The sequence below is a fragment of the Notamacropus eugenii genome, chromosome 6, assembly GCF_028372415.1.
Source record: "Notamacropus eugenii isolate mMacEug1 chromosome 6, mMacEug1.pri_v2, whole genome shotgun sequence".
NCBI lineage: Eukaryota > Metazoa > Chordata > Mammalia > Diprotodontia > Macropodidae > Notamacropus > Notamacropus eugenii.
Window position 1 is genome coordinate 137976686 of NC_092877.1, and position 20425 is coordinate 137997110.

The 20425-nt window shown below is 39.4% G+C and overlaps 1 protein-coding gene across 2 annotated transcripts in view; it reads right to left on the reverse strand.

Moving 5' to 3' along the window:
• RNF150 (ring finger protein 150) overlaps nucleotides 1-20425 on the reverse strand; it is a 339646-nt gene that overhangs the window by 187168 nt on the left and 132053 nt on the right. The window lies entirely within an intron of this gene.

The following is a 20425-nucleotide window of genomic DNA, read 5'->3' on the forward strand; positions in this document are numbered from 1 at the left end:
AAGAAAGAAAAAAATACATTTCAGTTTGTACTCAGAGTTCATCAGTTCTCTCTCCAGAGGTGGACAGCATTTTGTTCATCATGAGACTTTTGGAATTATTTTGGATCATTGTATTGATCAGAGCTGCCAAGTCCGTCACAGTTGATCATCGTTACAACACTGCATCAGTTCATACAGATCTTGTATGTTCTTTCTGAAACCACCTCCTCATCATTTCTTATAGCCCAGTGGGTCTCCATCACAATCACATACCACAACTTATTCAGCCATTTCTCAATTGATAGGCACCCTTTCAATATCCAATTTTTTGCCCCCCAAAAAGAGCTGCTAAATACTTTTGTACATATAAGTTCTTTTTCTTTTTCTTTGATCTCTTTGGGATAGAGACCTAGTAGTGGTATTTCTGGATCAAAGGGTATGCACAGTTTAATTTCCCTTTGTGCACAGTTCTAAATTGTTCTCCAGAATGGTTAATCAGTTCACAACTCTACCAACAGCTTATTAGTGTACCTATTTTCTTTCCCTCATTTCCTCCAGCGTTTATTATTTCTGATAGTTGTAAAAATGTAATATTTGTGAAATTCCAGTTACTATATAAAGATAAAAAATAGTACAGTCCCTGCTCACAAGAAATTTTTGTTCTAATGGGTAAGAAGTGGTCAGAGAAGAAGGAAAAAACCATGACAGTGTCTACATAATGCGATGAAAGCCAAGGGAGGAAAGAGTCTCTAACAGAATGGCGATGGATCAGTAATGCAGAAGAAGACTAATATAGAAGTCTTGGGATTTGGATGTTACGGGCACAATGGCAACCTTGAAGAAGCCAACTTCATCAGGATGGTGTGGACAGAAGCCAAATTATTATGGATCTAGGTATGGATGTTTTGTTGTGCAGTCATTTTAGTTGCATCTCACTCTTCATGACTCCATTTTGGGTTTTCTTGGCAAGGATACTGGAGTGGTTTGCCATTTCCTTCTCCAACTCATTTTGCAGATGAGGAAACTGAGGTGAACAATGTTGAATGAATTGCCCTGGGTCACACAGCTAGTAAGTGTCTGAGTCTAGATTTGAACTCATGCAGATGGATCTTTCTGATTCTGGTTCTGGCACTTCATCTACTGTACCATTTAGCTGCCTTTCGATGTTTTGTGAAGAAATCAAGGAAAGAAGTATTGATCTACTTGTTTAAGAAGTCCATCCCATGGCTAATGTGGGATTTTTTGTGCCAAATGATGTACTTATGCCCTGAGGGAATAGTTTTGGGGTTTATTATTTTTCATTTGCTAAATGGGAAGGGAAAGTTAGTGAATGGGACAGATTAATTTTAAAAACCTTGTTACTTGAAAAAATTTTAAGTTGACCCCCTCTCTCCCCAAGGAACTAACATTCAGTTCAAGGGGGACAAGATGGCCTTGATACAAGCAAGTGAGTACAATATAATTCAAAGAAGGGGAAAGCACTAAAAATAATATTTCCCATAAGAAGTAGCAGAACTGGAATTGAATTTTAAAAGAAGCTAAGGATTCTCAAGGGGAGATGTGAAGAGAGAGTATTTTTCAGATATGGGGACAGTCTGACCAAAGGAATGAATATGGCCAAAATAGTTTCCATTTCTGTGACTTTACTAGTGTGTGTCCGTGAGGAGCCTCAGTGAGGAATTCTGTGTTTACCAAGAGAGATAACAACAGTTCTTCAATGTGCAAGTCTGGGGCACTGAGAGCGTTAAAGTGACTGAGTTGCCCAGGATCACATAGCCCCTATGTGGCAGAAGAGGGACTGGGACTGAGGGCTGCCTTTGCCAGCTGCTTTCCCATTCCCTCTATCTATTGGTCTGTGATGCCTCAGTTATGTAAAAAGCAAAACAAAAAACCCCAGATACCTAACAATGTATTTTCTACTGTATAAGGTAGACTGGAGTTATCTGTCCTATGCAAGAGGTGTGCTGGAACCAATGCTTACCAGCTTACCAGCTTGAGCTGGCTCTTAAGTTTTAACTGTGAACATTTCTACCTCAGAAATGGTCAAATGCTACAAATCAGGGACTGGTTTATTGTTTTGTCATTTATCTAGACCTAATAGAGTGGTCGATAAAATATCAATGATGCAGATTAAACTTAAAAGTGGTTTCATAGGCATATTTCCCCAGTTGGAGAGCTGGTTGTTAAATATTTACTGGAACATCCCTGGTCTTATGGCACAAATAGAAAGGGAAACAGAAGGCTTTGTTTAGCTGTTTGCATACTATATTTCCTAACAGAATTGCTCCATGAGGTCAGGGTTGACTTTGTCTATATCCCAAAGATTTGGTAGCATGTGCCAAAAAGTAAGTGCTTTAAAAATGTTTGTTGAATTGAACCTAGAGATAAAAGAATAAGCCAGTGGGCTCACCATTGAACTCAGGTCTCCATCTGACAGCAGAAAAGGTATCGGTCCCAATTTTCAGGCTAACTACTGATATTTATAATAGCAATAAACTCTGCTAAGCCCTCTGTAACCACCTTTATCATGAGAGCTCCATGAAAAAGAGAAGCCAGGAGGCTAGGATCACTGAGTTTCTCAACAGTGAGAACTGCAGAGAAAGAAGGAAATCTTCAAAGCACCAAGTTTTCCAGACTCTGGTTTGGAACTTGCTTGGGGACAGATTAATGTCAGTTCTGTTTTTCATGTATTTCTAAGTCTCACTAATGTGGACTAACATGATTACCCTCTTCTCTCTCCCTTGGTGTGAAAGTCTCGATGATCTGATCTTGAGAAGTTTAACTGCAAGGTCTTAAAAAAGAATTCACAAGATTATAGATTTGAAATTTAGCAGGGACCTCAGAGGCCATCAAATTTCACCCTCTCATTTTACAGATGAGGAAGCAGAGGCTCTGAAGGGTTAAGTGACTTGCCTAGAGTTACACAACTAGTAAGAATCGAAGGTTTATCCATTGTACCACTTACTACTTTTTTTGTTTGTTTTTAGAGGCAGTTGGGATTAAGTGATTTGCTCAGGGTCATACAGCTAATAAGTGTCTGAGGCTGAATTTGAACTCAGGTCATTCTGATTTTAGGGCCAATACTCAATCCACTGTACCATCTAGCTGCCTGTTACACTTATTACATAGATATTGTCTCCTTGCTGTTGCCTGAGCAAAATAATCTGTCTCCCAACAACAGGCATTTTCTCTGACTGCTCTGAATGTTCTCCCTCCCTATTTTCACCTCCTGGGTCCAGTTTTTCTTCAAGTCCCAGCTTAAATCCCACCTTCTACAAGAAGCCTTTCCCTCTTAAATCTAGCATCTTCCCGATTATTTCAAATTTGTTCTGCATGTAGCTTGTTTGTACACAGTTGTTTGTAGGCTGTCTCCAATTAGAGGGACTATGTTTTTGGACTTTTTTTAACCTTTCTTTGTAACCTTACTGTTTGCTTAGCACAGGGGTTGACACATAGTAGGTGCTTGATAAATGTTTACTAACTTCTCTATTTCATCCTCCTCCCCACATCCCTCACCAAACCATCTCCGGAAACAAAATACAGTCAGAACAAAACAACACATTAGCCACATCTCAGAGTGTATGCCTCATTCTGTACCTACAGTTCACCACCTCTGCTGAGAAGAGGGCTAAACTGGAGATTCTAAAGGACTGCCTTTATATGAGCATATGTGTGTAAGTGTGCCTCAGCTAGAAATACCTGATGTCATAACCACCATCCATCCTGCTGTTCTGACAGTAATGCCACCCTCCACCTTAGCTGAATGTCTCTATGTGGGAGTCTAGCTGGCAAGAAGTCTGTATGTAGGAGGTAAAGAGTAGGAAGGGGGAGGAGGTAAGAAAGGGGATAATGACATTCTCATTTTTCCTTTACTGGAAAGGCCCAGGATTTGGCAGCCTGGTGCTTTATTTTTATTTCCTGTCAGTATATCCTTATTGTGCTAAAAACAACAACCACCAAGTCCACAACTCTCCATCCAAGTGATCCCTGCTACTGATGCTGATTTTAGATTTGAAGAGGTGTAGGGTATATGAGCTCTAAAAGAGATGTCTCCTGCTGAAACTACTCCACAAAAAAGAATTCAAGAATTCTGAGCCAAACAAGACAATAAAGTCTTAAAGAACTTTATTAATGACTAAAGAAAACAATGTGCCTTTTAATTTCATCAAACTGGCAGCTAGTTGATGACAGAACCACAGAAACTTAAAGTTGGAAGGGATTTAAGAATCAGAGAATTTCAGTTAAAAGGGATCTCAGCAGCCTCCTAGCCCAGCTCACATCCCACTAACGAATATCGACTTCAACACACCCAGCAAGAAATCATCTAGCTATTGCCTGAAAAATTCCTGTGAGGTAGAAAAAACTCTTCAATTTCATTCACCAAATATCTGTCAAATACCTACTTATTTGCAAGGTACCAAAGATATAAAGACAAAAACCAAATGATGTCTTACTTTTAAGAAACTGTCATTCTACTAAATCTGAGTGATCATCTAGAACAACACATTGTGATGGAGTGGAAAGGGAAATTATTTTGAAGTCAATGGAGCTGAGTGTTCAAATCCCAGCTCTCTTTCCTGCACGTCTTTGGCAATTCATTTAACATCTCTGGCATCAGGATCCTTGGCTATAAGATGGAGGAGGAGGAATTTATCATCTCTAATTTTAAATCTCCACAATCTAAGTTGCAGAATCTATTATTATATTGTTATTATATTATACATATTATTATATTGTTACTGAGTCAGTTTTTTTCAATTGTGTCCAACTCTTTGTGACTCCATTTGTGGTTTTCTTGGCAAATGAAATGTTTGAATTTGCTCTTTAGAGGATCTCAAAAACAAACAGTTTCTTGGATGTGGCCCATTTCTAGAGTGTTCTGTAATAGAACTCTGTTGGTTCATTTTAAAAACACCTAATAGTTGAGAAGGTGGAGGAAAGATTGGCAGAAACTGAGCTCATTTTTGTTTATGATAACCATGACTGACTGGATGGAGATGGTGAAAGGAGGGCCTTGGAACAAATCATCGGATCATGGAATTTAGAGTTGGAAGGAATGGTAGTAATCAACTCACTTGACACCCTCATTTTACAGAGAACACAACCAAGGCCCCAAGAGGTGACAGGTCATAGATTTAAAGGTAGAAGAGACTTGGGAGAGCCTCTTGTCAAGCTCCCTCATTTTATAGTTGAGAAGACTAAAATCCAGAGAAAGCAAATTACTTACCCAAGGTCACATGGTCAATAAGTATCAGAGCCACGGTTTAAACCCAAATTCCCTGACTCAAGAGCCATTGTTTCTATTGAAATATGCTGCTCAAAGTCACATAGATGGACCTGAGATTAAGACTCAAATTCTCTGATTTCATATTCTATGCTCATAAATGTAACTGCATTCCCTCTATCATGACTAAACTGAAGAAAGACCTCTGATAGTTTCCAAAGATCGTCCTTAAAGGAGCAAACATTACTCTTTATGATCACTTGACAACCGTCTAAGCCTCTAACACCAGAGCCAACACAGACTCATTCCTTACTGTTTCTTCATCCATCTGTCATTCATCTCTTTCTACTGTGGAGTTGTAGTCATTGTTTAAAAGAATCCTAGGAGATGATACAGAAAGGTTACTAACATGCTACCCTATGGGGTGGTATGTCAATAAGTTCAAAGTTGGCAAGAGGTGACGTTCAGGGCATTTCTCTAATCTCTTTCCCCCTTGTAGATCGTTTATGGTCAGGGATGTGCTGGAACCAGTTTGAGAGAGTCAATTTTCAGTGTGAGCATTTATACCTCAGAAACTGGCTGACCTACAAATCAGGCAGTTTGATTTATGGCTCTGTTGACTGCCTAGACTTAAAAAGTGATGGAATTAAAAACCAAATGATGTCTTACTTTTAAGAAACTGTCATTCTACTAAATCTGAGTGATCATCTAGAACAACACTTCCTAGCTGGTTGTTAAACATTTGCTAACACACCCCTGCCAATTTCCCAATTTCTGTATAATTGGTATCAATGTTAATTTTTCCTGGGTCTGAAGTCCTTGAAAAGTAGAAAAATATGATCCCAGTCCGTGCCTTGGATGAGAGCCACAGAAAAGACTATGGTTCCCCCAGGATTAGAAATAAACCAGCTTGTAGGCCCTAACTCTCATGTTCGTGTTCTCCTTAGCTTCTCCCTGTTTTCTTTGTCAGTACCCCACCACCAAACAGGAAAGAAAGCAGACTCTGAGTCAAATGAAGCCTTCCATTTTTGAGTAAGCCCATTATGAGAAAAAAGATGAGTCAATGAAATTTGATATTCAATTCAATGAACATCTATTAGGCACCTACTATGTTCTAGTTACTGGAATCCAAATGTAAGAGTGTAAAACAGTCCTGGATCTCATGCAGCTTCTATTCCACTTAGGCTTCTCTAGGATCTCTTCGAGGTTTAAAGCCTATGGACTTACAGGGTGTTGGTCTTCTGCCTATGACATCATGGTGGCTACTGGGTTTTTTTGCTGTCTCTATTTCTGTACCAAATTTGTTTTAAAAAGAATTCTGTAACCAAGATTTCTTTTGACAAGAAATTATAACATAGAGAACATGGTATTTATGAATTCTAAACATGACAGAAATATTGAATTAATTGAAGATTTCCTGAAATATAATAATATTGCTCCTTTTACAAGCTCCCCCACCTCCACCCTCACATTGTAATCCCATTTACAGAAAATCAATATGATGAAAATCATTATTCTAGCTGCACAGAGGTCTATGGCAAGCCTGAAAAGCTGGTATATCTTGAAGAAAATTTTTTTTAAAATTGTGATTGATGACAGTTACAATTGAAAAGTCATGCCAGGACTGCACATGTATAATCCATATCAGATTGCTTGCTTCCTCAAGAAGTGGGAATGGAAGGCAGAGAAAAAGAGAATTTGAAACTCAAAATTTAAAAAAAAAATGGAAGTTCAAAATTTTCATTTATATGTAGTTGAAAACAAAATTTAAAAAACTGAGAAAATAAAAACCATGCCAATTTGAGTTTCCATACTTTTAGGGTCTCTAACATGGAATGTATGGCTAGATAAATAATTTCCCAGTTTCTGTATAATTAATATCAATATTAATTATCCTATGTCTGAAGTCCTTGAAAAGTAGAAAAATATGATCCCAGTCCATGCCTTAGATGAAAGTCATAGAAAAGACTATGGTTCCCCCAAGATTAGAAACAAGCCAGCTTGTAGCCTCTGACTCTCATTTTCCTGAGAATTGTTCTTGCACAAGCTCCCAGAACAAGGTCTGGTGCCACCAGTGACTTTGGAGGAGAGCTGTCAGAAAGGTTTCAGGAGAGGATGTATGTGCTGCTTATCACAGTCATTATTACCTCTTTCCCTTCTCTTAGCTAAGTCCCTTGGCACATGTCTGAGAACCAGAGTCTGATTTAAATAGATATAATTTGGGACTGTGTGGGAAAAAAAAATCAAACCTGGTTGAGCAAATGTCTTCAGACGTTGTTTCTACAAAGGGAGTCAGCTGAAGGGAGAAGGGGATTGCAGAAGTTACCCCAGTGGCCAGCATAATGCAAACAAGCAGCATTTTTTTCCCATTGGTCCTCTGAGGTACCATTTTTCTTTGGCAAAGGAGTACCATGGCTTTTTAGCTGGCTACAGAATGATGCTGATGAAGTCAAAGTTTTGGGATTGATTTTCCTACAGGTTTTTACATAGATGTGGAGAAATACAGATCATATGTAAATATGGGTTGTGGTTGACCACAGAGACTTAGGACAAACCCATCTCTCAGCTTGGTAAAAGGATTTGAAGCACTTCCCCGGAAATGTGGGAAGGAGTACAGCAGCAAAAAGCAACAAGATTCAGTGGGGCACAGGATTTTGAGGCGGAAGACATGCACTCAAATACTGGCTCTTCTACTTACTATCTACATGACCTTCATCAAATTGCTCTAACTCTTTGGACCTCAGCATCTTTATCTGTGAAATGGCAGTGGTGGTGGTGGTGATGATGTGGGGCTCTGGTTCCTTCTAGCTTTTACTCTATAATCCTTAATGAAAATAAATGTACAGTATGTTCTAAATGTATGTTCTAAATGCATCTACAGCTAGATGGTGTAGCGGATAGAGATGGGCTTAGGATCAGGAAGACTCATCTTCCTGAATTGAAATCTAATCTCAGACACATAATAACTGTATGACCATGGGTAATTTGCCTCAGTTTCCTCATCTGTAAAATGAATCAGGGAAGGAAATGGCAAACCACTCTAGTATCTTTTCCAAAAAAACTTTAAATGAGGTCACAAAGATTCTGACACAACTGAAAAAAACTAACTCAACAATAATATAATATCTTGGAATAGTTAGCATTTCTATAGCACTTTGAGGTTTGCAAAGTGTTTTACAAATAATATCTCAGTTTATTCTCACAAAAACCTTGGGAGGTAGACACTATTGCTACTTGTATTTTACAGTTGTGTAAACTAAGACATAGAGTTTTAAGTGACTTGCCCAGGGTCACACAGTTAGACGTGTCTGAGGACAGTTTCGAGCTCCAGGTGAGGTGCTCTAATCACCGTACCACCAAGCTTCCTATACACCTATATACCTATAAAGGTGCATGTGTTGTCTCCTTGGCTAGATTCAGATTCCCAAGACTTCAAGAACTCCCTGGTAATGAACACAACGAAGATATTTCAATGTTTGGTGATGGAATTAGAAGGTATCTTCCTTGTACTCTGATCCCATAAAGCCCAGAAAGGAGTGATTTGTCTAAAGTTGTGTAGATGGCAAATATCAGAGATAAATTCAAGTCCTCTGCTTCCAAATCCATGGCTCTTCAATGTCCAGGTCAGAAGAGTTAAGCATGGTGTCAAACAAAGCCACTCCCTACCCAGAGTAAAATGTTACTGGGATATATTTAACAAAATAAATGAAAATACATTAGAAGACAGATAATGTTAACATATGATTTTCTAAGTCAATATGTAGCCCATTCAGTTTTGTTGTTGTTCGGTCATTTCCAGTTCTGTCTGACTCTTAATGACCTCTTCTGGGGTTTTCTTGACAAAGATATATGAGAGTGGTTTGCCATGTCCTTCTTCAGTTCATATTAGAGATGAGGAAACTGAGGCAAACAAGGTTAAGTGACTTGCCCAGGGTCATAGAGCTAGTAAGTATCTGAGGCCAGATTTGAACTCGGGAAAATAAGTCTTCCTTACCCTGGACCAGGTACTCTATATACCACACCACCTACCTGCCCTTCATATAGTTTAGAGAGCGGTTTCTATTTGACTTTGACACCACTGGTCAAGGCTATTGGTCCACATTAGGTTGGAAGACAGCACCTGTAACTTACCAGAGATTGAGAACTCTACCTAAGTCTTTAAACTAGATACTAAAAACAAAGTGTTATGTGATCCAACTACATGTAGTAATTACAAGCACTCTTTTTAATTTCTCCATGGTAATTAATAATCAGTTTTATTAATTATTGCTGGCAGATAATTAATAAAATGATAGTCGTTTGGCTTTCTCTCATAAACCAAAGATGAATCATGGAGACTGTTTGGCAGAGTGTGTATTCCTGACAGGTGGGAATCAACTTTTGAAAGAATGAATATTATAATAAGAGGTAGGCCTATTCTAATGAGGGACTGGGTACTGAACTCCACCCTTTCAGGAGGCCCTAGAAATGTTGAATAGCACTTCAGGTACTGTGAGTCCTGCAGAGGGCTCAGCAATTACAGTAAAGTGGGAGGTCTGGTGGAAAAGGAGCAGAATTTGTAACAAAAATACCCTATTTTCACTTGAATTTCAGGGACTTCTTGTTTTCCTACAGAGAACGGCCCCTTTTGGACAACTCTTGCTTGCCTGCAAACCAGGAAATGGAACTTATGGATCTGATTGGGAGGACATTTGATAAGAGTTAGAGACAGTTTAGCTTCAAAGAGAGATGGGTTTGCCAGAGTCCCCCCTTAAATCATTTGGGTCCATATGTTTCTCTTGTTCAAGTCACCCCAAGAGCGAACAGATGTAGGCCACTGTCACAAATAAAAGCCCAGGCATGGGGGTAATCAGGCTATCCAGTAACAATAGCTCTTGCCAAATACCATCTGCCACTGGGCTCCTGGCACCAAGACTATATACATTAGAAGTTAAGGCTGAAATGGGAGCTTTGTGGCTGGAGAGATGGATGGGGAAAATGCTGGAAACTGTCCAAGGAATATCGCCTGCTCACCCCCTGGTATCCCCTGGCTTCCTACAAAAGGTATACAACCCTGTTGCTGATCAGAGGCTCAGTTTCTCATGTGAGAGGAATGTTGACTATGTAGAGCTGAGGCTCCTTCCCCATTGGAAGTATATCAAAGTGTCAAAATACGGGTGCCAGCATGAGGAGCAACAGCACTGAGAAACAAACAAACAAACCATTTTGCACTTGGCTAAGATGGTCTCCATAGACAGTTAGCTGGTGCAGACACTAGAAACCAAGCCGTCTAATCCTGTTTTACTTCTCATCTTCTAACATGGTAGAATAAAAGCCTTCCAGATGCCTCAATTCTTTCATCCCAAGTGCTCTCTCCTCCTCTTTCATGATTTAAAAATTTTTTTTCTTTCCTATTTAGGAAAGCAACATATGGACTTTGTAACTGAAATTGTTATGGCATGTATGAAATCCTAATGGCAAAATGGCAAAATATCCTTTAATTTCTTTTTTATATCGCAGCTTCAGTGATTATTGTACAACTCAGAGGGGCAGCATTTCAAGTGACTTGCTTTTCTACATTCGTTGGATGAATCTGTTGTCAGAAACATTCGTTGCTGTTGTTCAATTTCATCTGCTACAACTCATTCCTCAAATATACACAAGTGATAGGGCAGATTTCAAACCCTAAAGAAACAAGGTCCTTGGTATTATGATATGATATTTTAATCCCTGTTTTAGCACCAGATTGAAACATTATTAATGAGGAATTATGGAAGAGGAACAGCATACAATATAAAAATATATGGATAGAAGAAAATTCATAGAGAGTAATGGATAACTGATGGACCGCCTGTGTGCTCTTCATTGTACCCAGACAATGTTGAAAGATCTAGAGAACAGTCCACATGTCAAACAGACCCCCTGTGGCACATTTATGGGATGGCATGGCCAAGAGTCCCATGAGATGAATGGGCATGGATGGATAATGGTAGGAGTTTTTGAAGGCAGTGCCCACATTGATGAGATCCTAGATCCATCAAAAAATCAAAATAACACTCCTTTTTCCCACACTTTCCTTAACTAATCGGTCTAAGTAGGTTGGTCTGGAAAATTAGAAAAGTCAAAATAGTTCATGATCAGTATCATTTTCAAAAGACATTCTGAGATTTCTGTTCTGGACAGTTATGATCGAATGTCATGTCAACTTTTATTGCTTTGCCCATATAGACTATGATAAATGTGTCCAAAGAGAACCAATGAAGGCAAGTGTGTTGTACCAATTGCTCTAAAGAATTTCGATATATTCACCCCTCACATCTGAATTCTTTTTAACAGTCACATGATAGTAGACTAAATTTGAAGTTTTTATTATGTGATCCCACAGATCAAAGAAGCTGATGCCTAAAGACTCAATCTGAGAATTGATTCCGGAAGTTCTTGGGCGTGTTTCCATCATGCCCGATGACCCTTTAAAAAAATCATCATGAAAGCACAATACAGGAAGCCCAACTCAGGATACTTTGAAATAAACTGTTGCAGAAGACTGATCAACAAAATTTGCCATCACATTAACAACAGGAAAATATAGGAATAGGAAAATATCTCAAGACTTGCCTTCTCTACCCCCACCCAGACCTTTTGAGGCCTTACAAGGTATACAAAAGTACCTTCTGTGCTGCTGTATCTGAACCTTCTCTTTGTTCATTTTTTACCAGGAATTATGGAGTGGAGCCAAAGCAGGTCTCTGACATGGTAACTGAGTTTTAGTTACAGAATTTCAGAGTACAGATAGTAGAGTGTGTCATCACTGTGTTTATGAACTGGGATGGCATTTTTCCTAAGATAACTTGAAAAGCATTTCCTCTGGACTTATTTATCATTAGTATGTCAATTATGCCTCTGGAAGGCTCTCCAGTGCTACAATGTAGGTAGCAATAAATCTTCTATGTTCAGTTTGAGTACAGTTACCTGGCATGTCTATCCTTATTATCATAACACATAGGCTGACAGTAGAGTGTTACCCTGCTGGTTTAAAGATTATGTATGCATGTTAGGAGAGGTTACTTTTAGGGCCCTTACATGCACCCTTTAAAGTGGGTGGAGACTCAGAAGAGCAGTTCTACAGAAATCCTGCCAGGGCTGTGTCTGAGTGTCATCCTTACAGACTCAGCCCTTACTGGAAATGGGATCTTTCTTGGCTGAAGGGAGATACCAAACCATAGCCATAGCACAAAAGATGCTGAGGGTAAGAAAAATGCAGACACATCACCACTTACTCTCCTCTATTCTTCCCCCTTGGTCCTTTCTTCTGGTCTGTACACTAGGGAAGAAAGAGGCATCCCTTACGTTAATAAAATAATCTATATAGGGTAGCTATGGACTTCTCAAGCCCCAGAGGCTTGCTGGAGTCTGATTCTCCCTCTACAACAAGTCTGTCTTAAGGCAGCAAGACTGCAGGCAGATGAATTATTCACCATCAACAAGTCACGGTCCCTTCTAAACCTGGAAAAACCCAGCTAATGTGGCCTCCATATGTTGCTGGATGTGTTGCAATTGCTGGCAATGCATTTCACCTGGTCTGCATGTCTTTATGGGGCTTCTCTAATTATAGTACAAACAGAATTCCCTATTCAAAGACCTTTTTTCCCTTTTCTCCTCCTCGGGAAGGGAATGTGCCTGAGAGGAATTGGCTTACATTGATGAACAGTGTATATCCTCCCTCTGTTCACTAACCTGCAGAGTAGTTGCCAATGTATTTACAAGCATCTGTTGGTGGTCAGCCTCCTTCTCTAGTGAAGGTTGGTTCCCTATATCTCAGAGCTTCCTTCCACACCCACAATTTTCCCAAGGAGTTTTCCTGCCGTCTTTCTCTTGAAGGGATGATTAGTGTTCTACCAAGAAGAATAAAGCCACAATTCCTGTTTCTCTCTCTCTCTCTCTCTCTCTCTCTCTCTCTCTCTCTCTCTCTCTCTCTCTCTCTCTCTCTCTCTCTCTCTTTTGGTGGCTTCCCTGAATGGGGCACAAACTCAAATTTAAATCTTATAAGGTTCTTCTTGTAAGCAATAATAATTGAACTGATATGTTCAAGGATTAGGGTTAAGGAATTTAAAGCTATTCCCTCCCCATCTTGTCTGATGGCTCCAGTAGGGCATCTTGAGAGAGATTAAATTCTTGAATTCTTGATTCAAGTTCATGGATTCTAGGATGGCCATAGACTCAGAGGTATTCTGTTACATAAACATGGTCCAAGCTGTCTTTTTGATGTGGTAATTGTTCTGAGTCTTGACCCATCACCCTCAGGACATGTTTGATAGCCTAGGGAATGAGAGTTTCATTGGCAACTATCAACAGCCCTTTCTACTCCTTAAATGACCCTCCTAATACCCTCTTAAATACCCTTTGCTGGTGGTTTATTTCACCTGGTTCCCATTTCTCTGTGAGCCTTCTTGGATTATAGTGCTAATAGGAGATTATGGTATAATGCTAGAGTTTTTAGTCTTGACTTCCTGGGGACAGTTTGTTTCAACTGAGCTCTTGGAATTATACATGGCAGTGTTTTTCTAGAAGGGGAATGCTTTGAAATAATAATATATTTTTCTGGTGGAATGCTGGCTGAATCATCTGTTTCTGGTTTTATTCGTGTCCAACCCAGCAAAGAGCAAGTTTGCCTTTGAGGTTAGTACAGTAGATCTAGGTTGCAAATAACTTTAACCAAGTGTGAAAAGACTTGATTAAGACAGACAGATGGATACTGAGGTCAACAGTCAAGTTTCATACTTTGCAGAACAGGGACCTATTCAGAAGTTACCCAGTCCAAAGCACTCTTATAGAAGATTGCCTGGACTACATCCCTGACTAGTAATCACACAGATTCCCCTTGAAGAACTCTAGTGACAGGGATTCTCCTACCATCTTCTAAAACAACTCCTTCCATTTCTGGATAGCTCTAATTGATATGAAGTTTTCTCCTTATCCCTCTCTGCTCCTAATTTTGTTCTTGAGGGTCAAGCAGAACAGAATGGCTAGTCCCTCTTTCACCACAGAGTCATCCCAAAGCCCCTATAAATTTTCTCTGTATGTTCAGTTCCATTGATCTATAATCTTATAGGATCTTATAGGATCATATACCTATATTTTATATATCTATATATATATCTTATGTATCATATCCTATAGGATCATATACCTTAAAGGTGTAAGGGGTCTCAGGGATTGCCAAACCCAACCCTCTCATTTTCCAGATGAAGTCCCTAAGCTCCAGAGAATTGAAGTGATTTGCCCAGAGTTACACAGCTAGTCTGAGTCTGAGGCCAGATTTAAACCTAGGTTTTCCTGATTCCAAATCCAGTACAAATCTACTGTACCATGTGGCTTCACAGGTGCGTAGTTTCCTTCCAGTTGTGCAGATTGCAACTCATCAATATCTTTTTGTCCCGTGATTCCTGTGTGTCTTTCCAACACTTTCCCATAACAGACCAACCAATTCAATTCAACATGTTTCAGTTGCTAGAGAGTTTCTTCAGTTGTTTTTGCTATGTCATGAACGTCAGAGCAGCACAGAGGTTGTCTGTCTGTCATCCCTGTCTTTCTGAGCTCCACGATTTGTAATAGGAAACACATCCTCTTGCCCCAGGGTTGTCGACACTAGCTTGGAGTATTTCTTCCACTTGGATTTTTGAAGTCATTAATTGATTAACTTGTTTTCCATATATGTGTACACTTCTGCTTGACTAAATATACAAGTAAGGAAGAGTAGAAGTGATGGAGAAATCAGAGCTAGACAGACTGATGAATGACAGAACTGGTCCTATTAAGCTACTGAAGGCCACTCTGTTAACATCCGACTTTGCATGCTGCAGAAGCAGTAATATGAAGAGCTAAGGCAAAACCAAACCAAAACAAAAAACCCCACCCCATATCCTCTGTAAAGTAAATCGTGTAATTGTATAATGCCCTGGACAACTGTTCCATCAAAACGTCACTGATGTGAGAAAGGTTCACATTTGACATTCATTAAGAGTTAGCGGTTAGTATTAGTCAGAATCCTTGATGATTAATCTAGGATACACATGGCTACAAATGGTGTTCAGTCACTTTGCCAGATGTTTCTTATAGATCCTTCAGAAGGATTACAGCAAGTCTTATAAAACTTTTTTTTTTTAATCTTGCTTAGTCATTAGAGTGCCTAGCTTTGCCAACTGTTTGACAGTTTTGAAAGAGAAAAAACAAAGCACCACTCCAAGCCCCTGGTAAGTTTGGGAATCTTACTAAAATGAATACAAATGTCACTCCAAGGAAATTCCAGTGGGAATGAAATTCCAAATGGGGAATGAATTAGACTGTCAAGAGCCACACAATGAAAAACAAAGTTAATTTTTATTTTTTAAACCACCAATAATAAAGTATTATGCCCTGTAAAGTCTTTTCTTAATATTAAACACCACTTGTCATTTTCTAACCCATGGCAATACCAAAGTTCACCGGTATTTGAGAAATGTGGCCTGAGGATCCGGGTGGAAATGAAATGATCCTTATAGTTAACACATTATAAAAACCCCAAGGATAATCCTGACACTTGACCTCATTTTATACTTATTTTAGCAATGGTGATATATCAAGTGGAGAAAAAACCTACCATTTTACATACACATACATAAATATATTTCAGCTGTTTGATCATTTTTTCAGTCATGTTCCCATTTAGGTTTCCCTGGCAAAGATACAAGAGTGGTTTGCCATTTCCTTCTCCAGCTTATTTTATAGATCTTTTTTTTTTAACAGATGAAGAAACTAAGACAAACAGGGTTAAGTGACTTGCCCAGGGTCACACAGTTAGTAAGCATCTGAGGCTGGATTTGAAAACAGGAAGATGAGTCTTCCTGACTCCAGGTCCTATGCTCTAGCCACTGTTCCACCTAAGTGCGCTTACATTAAGTATGTAGAATGCACTATGTTTTTTATGTATGTAGAATGTTATCTACATATGACATTATATATGTAGAAAGATATGTATATAGATATAGTTCTATACATTCACACACACACACACACACACACACACACACCTCAGTACCTCAAATCACTGGTAGGGAGCACTTCTTAAAAGGAAGCTGGAAACCATTCCTCGTAATAAGACTTATTCTGATGAAAATAATGGAACATATTCAGAAAGTTTTCCAAAATTAGCCACCAAAGTATTGACTAGAATCTCATCCATTTACTTAGACATGCAAGACTCATTAACAGTGACTGGACATATTTTTCACTTGCTTACTCTTGAAGCTCAAAGAGCTTTTGGGTGCTGGCTTAGCTGTTTTCAAAACTGCTCCAACAGCTCACCCAAGGACCAGCATTTTAATTTAATAAAACCCAACCTGTCCATGGCTGGTATGGCATCTAGGTATGCTGCCATGAGTTTAAAGGAGATGTAAAAATATGGGAATGTAAAAATTTCCTTCAAAGATCAAGAGCACAAATTCCCCAGTGTCTACCCTGGTCACTCGTTATTTAACGTGCCATTTTGCTGATGATTTCTAGCATCTGGTTTCATCATTGTACAATTTCAAATCACTTCCAGATCTTCTCCCCAGGAATTGTGTAGATTTTATTAGGTCCTGGAGGAGAGGCTTGATAGATTCAACACCCTCCTTCCCCAACATAATTCCAGGGACCCCAGACTCCTAGCAACTTAACCACCTGCTCAATTCCTGAAGAAATAAGATTAGATTACCCTTTAATAGGCTATACATCATGAATGATTTAGCTATGATACGGAAAAAGACGCAACTGCAAAATCACTTCTAAAATGACATCAATGTATGGAATTTACTTTTTTTCTTTAAACACTGCCATTGGTCAAAAGCCTTCCCACAGTTACCTTAGGCTCTACCCTAACTTAATTCACAGCCCTTTCCTCTGGCTTCATCTTATCATTCCAGACATATTATTTCCCATCATACTTCTTCACAAACACTGTGTTCCAGAAAAACTGACCTAATTGCCACTTTCTGAGTATAACCCTCCCTTTCCAATCTCCATAACTTTCTATAGGTCCCATGTGTAGAATGATCTTTTCCATCATCTCTACCTCTTAGAATCTGTTTCTGTATTTAAGGCTTAGCCCTTAATGTTATCCCCTACCCAAGGTCTTTGCTGATCCCCACCCTCCCCACTTTAAGGCTCTGTGCTCTACATGAAAACTATGTATATATTTCATATTCACTTATCTGTGTACATGTTGCTTTCTCCACAGAATGTAAGGTCTTTGAGGAAAAATTACTCTTTCTGCTTTTTTCTTTTTATTCCTAGCACTTAAGACTGCCTGGCATGTAGTAGGTACTTAATAAATGTAAAGTTGAATTGAATTGTCTAACCCAGTTTTAGAGGAATTGGACATACTCAATTCTGGAAAGAATTTAACCTTTATCTTGATGTTTCTGTGGTCAGTGAAAGCCCAGATAGGGTTAGTTCCTTTGTCATATCATTGACCCCAATCTGGACCCATTAAAACAATCCTTTTGGGCTTGGGGCCACCTATGTCACTCTAAGTCACTTGCCTGAAGAAATTAAGAAGCCAGTGAGTTTCAGTCTCTCTCCACAAAGACTATGCCCAATTCTTTTCTCTTGGGCTAAAACACCAAAGATATTTTATTCATTCCATCATTCATTCATCCAATAAATATTTATTTGGGATCTACTATGTGTAAGGTACTTGGAGTACAAAGACAAAATGGAAAAAAAAAGTCTCTTTCTCAAGGGATTTAAACCTTGTAGGATCCTTCAAGTTGCTTAAGGGATCAGAGACAGACTTTCCTGGTCCTCCTTTTCACCTGCTAGTGACCTCTTTGGCTGTCACTTGCCCCAGATTCTGTCAATAGAAGCTATCTCCTCCCTAGCACGAGGTTCACAGGGCACTCTCAGACCTCCGTTGGTGGTCTTTCTACCTTAAGGCTAGTTCCTGGAGTAGAGATGGGGAGAAAAGGGTTAAACAGGAAAGGGAAGATGTCTTTGTTCTTTTCCTCCTGGACCCAGAGAGGCTTCCCAGCAGGGGCACCTTGAGGCATGCCCATGTAGATGGACAGCAGAGGGAAGCCCCAAAGGGCAGATGTTATTGCCTGCTCAGAGAGAAGCCAAAGGATATCTTAGTACTGCTTTTCAGTAACTAAAAATCCAGTCTAGGGAAAGGAGAAGGTTCTGCTAGATGGGAAGGGACAGACAACCTTTATAGAACCTAAAGCGAATCTAGGTGGACAATTGTTTAGGTACCAATCCCAGCAGAGAGTAAAAGAACTAGACCCTTTCATCCAACAATTAAAATTTACAGATGTGAAAACTGAGGCACAGGTAAGTGACATGCTATACCAAGCTCCTCTAGGTGGTTAGCATCCTTGCTGGGATACTAGCCTAGGTCCTCTGACTCTAAATCACGTGCCTTTTCCTTACCAAACTTCCTACCTAGAATTAAAGAGTTAAAAGCATTACAAGGGGCATTGGTGGTCATTTGTCACAAACCTTATCCAAAGCAGGACTCTTCTCTACCTCTAAACTCTCAACAAGTTGTCGTTTAGCTTCTACTTAAAGCTCTTCAGTGACAGAACTCACTCCAAGGCAGCACATTCCACTCTGGGACAGTCTGAATTGTTGAGAAGTTTTCTTTTATACTGAACAGAAATTCTCCTCCCTGTAACTTCCACTACTTGGTGCTAGTTATGTCAAGCTGAACAAGTCTACTATGCTATCCTCTGGAATATCAAAATGTGCAGAAACCTGTGATTAGAGCCCTAATCAAGGTAGGGCAACCTGGACTTTCGCCTAGAGTGCTGAAATTTAGATGGTGCTAACTGCTCATATATTCATCAAGGAGAAACAATTGTCATTAGTAGCAAAGTTAGCTATAATGGGAAGCTAACAAGTGATGTACTTTCTTCCCTCCACTAAGAGCCTTTGTGCTGCTCCAAGGCTCAAAGTGTCTCCCTCTGTCCACTTTCATCCTCTCTCTCAATTGAACTTGTGCCATCCTAGTTCCATTTAGCAGTACTTGACTCAGGTGCCAAAGATGCTTGTTGGGGCTCTGCCTTCAGTTTCCAACTCACTGAAACCTAATAGAAATAGAAGACTTTCCGCCTAATCTTAAGGCTACATAATTTGCAATCAGACAAATCTATAATATGGAAATATTCCTTGAACAAAGCTTAGCAAAGAAAGAAGATAGGTTGACATACCAAAAATGCAAATCTTCAAATGAGACATTTACTTTGGCTCTGGAGAAAGCAATGACCTGGAAACTCCAGACAATGATTAGGACTATGGGTAAATATAAGTCACTTTTGCATGGACCATTTAACAAGGCCTGAAAACTATACTTTATTTTTATCACTTTATAATATGTTTCAGATACTATGGACACTATGAATCTTTTTAACAAGTTGAGGAGAATAATTTGCCAACCAGAATAAAAACAGAGAATACGGCAAATCCCTCAGTTTCACGTCTGCAGTTCCTCTTGTGGACATCCTCTCTTCTTAATTTCTACCACTCCATCATCCATTACTTCTCCCCTGGACAATGCCAATCATTTCCCAACTAGGTCCTCTCTACTTCAACCTATTCATGCCACTGCAGTTTAATCTTCCCAGAGCACCATTTGGACTGAGTCATTCCCCTTCATATCCACTTTCAATGGTTGTCCTTCTCTGTCCAATCTATCTGTTGTATCTGAGCTCTTACAGTAGCATCACTCCTCTTTATGTTCCTTTTGCCAATCAAAATGGGATGAAATATGCCCATCAATTTAGAGCTGTATGGAAACAGGGATTTTTTCGTCCTTTGTATTTATATTTCCAGCATCTATTCAGTGAGAGGCAGATAGAGCAGGCCTAGTATGGGAGATAGAGCACAAGAATTGGAGGCAGGAAGACTTGACATCAACCCCTGCCTCAGACACATATAAATTTATCCTCACTTATTCTATCTCCATAATACACAATATAAACATATTGAGATGTAGACCCCAGTTTCCTTAGCTGTAACATGAGAGAATGGCTAGATAGAATGACTGACATTTGCAGATCACTTTAAAATTCAATGTGCATTTTCTTATTAGAGTATCATTATAGTCCAGAGAGGTAATGGTACATAGTCTCTGAGACTATCCCGGTTTATCCTGTGTGCATCTTGTTTGAACTCAGCTCTTTCTGTGTTGTCTCTCATGCTGTGAGCAGGAACTTTTTGTTCTGCTATGCT